General features: G+C 36.9%; 1 pseudogene; it reads right to left on the bottom strand.

Annotated features, from left to right (window-relative positions):
• Nucleotides 1–4678: 4678 nt before the first annotated feature.
• Nucleotides 4679–5758, bottom strand: LOC143411694 (E3 ubiquitin-protein ligase ARIH2 pseudogene; annotated as a pseudogene).

The raw sequence follows: 5758 nt of genomic DNA, 5'->3' as shown, positions 1-5758 counted from the left end.
AGCTGAAGACTTCTAAGAACCACTTGCAAGTGAATGAGGTGGGTACTTATTACAGTTAAAAAACAGGATGGGAGATCTCAGTAAGAGGACATCAGAAAGATTTTATTGGATTTGGTCTTTTCCTGGTTAATTTTGGAAAGAGTGTATGAAAGCTGAGGTTCACTTCAAGTTGGGTGCTTTTGGAAGAAGTTGAAGTTCTATGATTATTTCAATAAATTTTTCCATAAAGAAGGAAAATATGAGCAAGACTAATACTATATTTTGTAAGGAAGCAACAATTACTCTTGATAGGAGAGAGAATAGAATATTTCATAAAGCATAGATTGTATGCTGAACTTGTTTAAGTGTCACCTTATCATGGTCTCAGATTGATCTTATCTTATATTGGTGTATGCAAGATTATGTCCATGGGAGAATAATGAGGCCTAATTCTGAGAGAGAGGGCAGCTTCTAAGATTGAAGCCTATCTGTTAGCATCAGACCACCTCCTGGACAAAAGAGTCTGCTTTGTTCCTCACAGAAAGACAAAAACAATAAAGTAATTAATGAAGAAACTAAAAATATATATGTCCAACATTCAACAAATAAGCCTTCTGGGAAGAGAAACAAACAAATAAAATTGAAAAGAAAACGTCAAATTGATACTGAGAAAAATAGATCTTAATTCTAAAGGCATCAGGTAATGACAAAATATAAAGAAACATTTTTAAATGATTTCAGAGCGAAGGCAGGGAATTTTAAAAAATTAAAAATGTTTTACAGTGGATAAGGTTCATATTTCCATTATGCTACTCATGAAAAAAAAATTCTAGAACAAGAGGCATATGTCATTATAGTCTGATTAAAACTCATCCTTAAATCTTGACTTCTAAAGTCACCCTATAACTTGATTGTGAAAAAATTCTGAAGATTTATACACTGAACTCCTTCTGAGACAATTCTTTGTTTTTTTTTTCTTTTGTGGTGCTGGGGATCAAACCCAAAGCTTTTGTGCATTCAAGGCAAGCACTCTACCAACTGAGCTATATCCCCATCCCTGAGGCAATTATTTGAAAACATACTCCAGGAGATTAGGATAAAGACAAGAAAGAAAATGACTTGAGATACATGACATAACACTGCTATGAGTTGGATATGAGTTGTCCCTGGAAATCTCCTGTAAATGCTAGAATATTCAGAGGTAAAGTTATTTGACTGTGAGAGCTGAAACCTAATTAACCCATCCCAGTTTGAGTTGTAATTGTAGGCAGATGGGGTGTGGTTGGAAGAGGTGAGTCACTGGAGGCTTTCTATAGAAGGATGTATCATCCCACTCCCTCTCTTTCTCTGCTTCCTGGCCCTTGTTGAACTAAGCAGCTTTCTTCCCCTGGCCTTTCTGACATGAAGTACCACCTTGCCTTGATCCAGAGTAATGGAGTTGGCTGTTTATGTACTGAGACCTCTGAAACAGTGAGACCCAAATAAATTTTATGTCCTGTTTTAGTCAGCTTTTTTTGCTGATTTGACTAAAAGAGTTGATTAGACCAATTATAGGGGAGGAAAATTTTATTTGAGGGCTCATGGTTCCAGAAGTCTCAGTACAGAGACAGCCTGCTCCATTCCCCAGGACTCCAGGTGATGAAGAACATCATGGTGGAAGGGTGTTGAAAAGGGAAGCCACTCACATGATGATCAGAAAAGCAGAGTCTCCATTTGCCAGACACAAAATGTGTACCCTAAAGCCATGTCCCCAATGCCCACCTCCTTCAGTCTCACCCTACCTACCTACCACGTAGCTTATCCCATCAGGGTATTTAACTCACTGATTGGGTTAAGACTCTCCCAACCCAGTCATTCCTTCTCTAGACCCTCTCCCATTATCTCAGACATGAACTTTTGGGGGACACCTCAGATCCAAACCATAACACCTCCTCTAATTTGTTCTTGTTGGATGTTTTGGCCAATAAATTGCAAAAGCTGATGAAAACAGTTGTGACAAACCATGAGTACAGTGAGAGAAACCACAGATTAAGATTTGTACAGCAGATTAAAAAGTGATTCGTCTGAGTGGCATAAGATCGGTGAATTCTAATAATTTTTTTTTAAACAGTGCTTCTCACACTTTAATGTGCAAAGAATTCACACCGCATTTTGTTCCGTAGGACTGTAATGGTGACAGAGATGCTGCCTTTCTCACAAACTCTGGGTCAATACTACTGCTGTTGCTCTATGGGCCATAAGAGCAAACTTTGTCACTGAGCAATAATTTCAATAATTTTAAATATGAATTTGATTATGTGATTCACAGGTCATATGCTACTCTTCATTGCCCTTAGAGTTAAACCTGTGTTCCTTTCCTTGGCTCTCTGTGTTCTTCATTATAATGATTTAGTGAGCTTACTTTCAAAACCACATCCCAAGTCATTCTTAGCTTTGCTGATTATGCTCAAACCACATTGGCATAATTTCAAGTATTTTTTAACCTCAGGATGTTTACATTTGCTATTCCCTCTGCCTCAATATTCTTTCCTTTTCCAACACATGAGGAAAATTTAAACATCACTTCTAAAAAAATTTTAAATTGCAAATCTATTATTTTCTCTTGCAACACTTTGTAATTTCCTACCAAAATACTTAATACTAAGTTATTGTTATGCTAAACATTTTTAACCATTTATCTCTATTTCTATATATAACTTAGATGAGGATGCATGTTTACATTATTTGTAATTATTATCCACAACCACTCCTAAAATATTTGATAACTATTAAGCATTCAATTAAATCTTGAGGAAAAACTGTGACACAATGATGCTGGTGGATGGCGTGGAGAATGTTCAAGTCATGAGGGAGGCTGAAGTAGGAATGGGCATGATATGGTAATGTATTGGAAAAGAAAAAAAAACATTTTTTTTGAGTTCAAATCAGCCAGTGCATCACTTGGTCCCATTATTTTGATGGTAATTATTTATGATTCTGTATTTCTAACATATTTTTATTTTTCTGTGTTCTTGTTGGGACCTATGGAAAGTCAAAGCAATAATGACTGCCATTCCATTTCCAGAAATTACTGCTATAATGTGAGAATTTTTATTTGTTAGAATAGCCTTCAGTATAAAACATCAGTCCATATTCCCTTCAGGTCAATCGTAGAATGGGAAAGATAATGCAAAAAAAAAAAAAAAATATATATATATATATATATATATATATATATATATATATACACACACACACACACACACATATTGATATTTACAAAAATATAAAAAGATGTAATATTTTATGTGTTCAGAGAGTCAATGATAAAAAACACCAAATATAAAATGTATCTTTAATTATAAATACCAATTTTTTTAAGAGAGAGTGAGAGGGAGAGAGAGAGAAATTTTAATATTTATTTTTTAGTTTTTGGCAGACACAACATCTTTGTTTGTATGTGGTGCTGAGGATCGAACCCGGGCCGCACGCATGCCAGGCGAGTGTGCTACCACTTGAGCCACATCCCAGCCCCCATAAATACCAATTTTTATGATAGTAAAAAAATACATATTATTTAGTTTATATTAAGTATATGGTAATGGGATAAATACATCATGCATCTAGATACTGAAAAACATAGAAATTTGAAGAATTTCTATGTATTACAAATTAAACTAAAAACTTTCATTTGTGGTTCTGTAATTCTTTCCAAAGACTTTGTTTTCCTTATTGTTTGCTCAGTGAGCAGAACTCTTTCTAAATTGTCCTAGAGATCCTTACCTCAGCCTTGAGACCATTGACTTTGTAAAGCTGCTGGTGTAGATATTCAAAGAAATTGCCTGCATTAAGTTTAAATTAGCTTTCATTATTATTCACAAAATAGTGAGACTGTGAACAAATCATGTCATTAGGAACCACTTTCACATCAGTATCATATTTTCTCCTCTGTTTACTGCTAAATGTGCAATTTACCTAAAGAGGGAGTAAAAAGTGAACAATGAGACAAGAATTGAGTGAACATTTGTGATGCCAGTTCTCTAACCCAGGAATGCTAAAAGAGGTGTTTTTTAAAAATGCCTCTTTTGAAAATAATATGTGTATAAAAATGTATGTGTATACATGCTTTAAGATAAGATAGTTCCTTTCATGGAAGAATGGATAGCAAGTGAAATGTCACTAGTAGTTTCCAAGGAAGTTCCTAAAACTACATTATAACCTCAATATCGCAGTGTTACTTTTGAAGATTAACAAATTTCTTTACCTATTTTTTTTTACCTAGTATTTTATTTTTTAAACACTCCAATGCCAATTTATTTTTTTAAAAGGGCTCTGTGTTATCCTATGGTTTGCCCTTTTAAAAAAAAATATTGTGCAATCTTTGAAAATTACATAAGTTGTAATGATCTAATACAATTACTAGCCATTCAAAAACACTAAATAAAAACAAACAAACAAAACATTCTCTCCCTCTCAACAACCATCTGGGTGAATTAAAATTTCTGGAAAGAGCCAATTTAATATGAACTCTACCCTGGTAGAAACAAAAAGCAAAAAGATGAGAAGAAAACAAATTAAATAAAAGGTATGTTGCCAGTGTCACTCAGAAGTGGGACCCTCGCTGTTGCCTGGAATTGTGAAAGCCAGAGCCTACAGCATGCAGTAAGGCAGCCGGGAGTCCTTGCAGCTACAACTCATCCTGGCATGTCCATGTCACAATTTAGGTGTCATGGAAATCCTTCAACAGGGTTCTTCTCCGCTGTTCTGCTATGTGCATCTGGTTCTCCAAGTCCCCTCTGTCATAGCTGTCCACATGCTCCACTTTCCATGAAGGTTCTCAATCTCAGCCTCTAGCGGAGCCTGCTGGTATTCAAACAGCATCTTCCTGGGGCCAGACTCCATGTAGCATGCATATGGTTAGGTATACTGCAGGGTATATCAACACTTGGCCAAGAGCTTGGCAGCATTCTGTAGATACTGCCAGTCAATCCAAGTTTCCAGATTGTTCATCACCCTCTCCTGAATCTTCTCATGAATCCGCTGGTGTGTTTGTGCCTTCAGCTATAAGCTTTTGTTGTGTTTTTTCCACCTCTCAAAATAGAATAAGCACTTCTTGAGGGCCTCCCTGGCCTGGGCTTACTGACTCTGGTTGACAATGTCAGGATTCTTTGGTTTGTTCTCTTTGTACTGACTGTACTCATAGTACTCACTGCCATGAGTCTTCCAATCTCCTAGACACATCCAGCAGAAGTCGTGTTTACATTTGGAGCATCGAATATGATTGCAGCCTCATTCTTCTCAATGCAGATGTTGCAATTGGGACAATCTTTAGTTTGAGCACTAATGTACTTGGCCATTTCAGAGTCATCTGCAAACTTTCTGAGCCATTTCCGGATTGTAGTGCAGTCTGTGGGGGCATGATACATCTGATGACACTTGAAACAGAAGACCTCATTGAACCCATTACACTGCACTTGGCGAGCTCTAAGCTCCTGTACCCGAATAACCATGGGGCGGTCTGCACCAGGGCACAGCTGGAGCTGGTAATGACTCTCCATGTAATTGTTGAAGAGGTAAGGCCTATATTTGTCTTTCAATTCTTCATTGGGAAAAAAATGGAAACACAAAGTCTTCTTGTGTAGAGTGGACAGTCCTGAGCCATACAAGAAACTCCCACACCCACACCATCCTTGACAAGTACTGGACAGTGCTGCTCCCAGCAGCTGCGGCAAAACTGGTGCTGGCAGGCCAGAGAGAGTAGGTTTTCCTTCCACACAAATTGCATACACACTGCACAGTG

The sequence above is a fragment of the Callospermophilus lateralis genome, chromosome 12, assembly GCF_048772815.1.
Source record: "Callospermophilus lateralis isolate mCalLat2 chromosome 12, mCalLat2.hap1, whole genome shotgun sequence".
In the NCBI taxonomy this organism is placed as follows: domain Eukaryota; kingdom Metazoa; phylum Chordata; class Mammalia; order Rodentia; family Sciuridae; genus Callospermophilus; species Callospermophilus lateralis.
The sequence above is the reverse complement of the archived record's forward strand: the minus strand, read 5'-3'. Positions and strand labels throughout refer to the sequence as shown.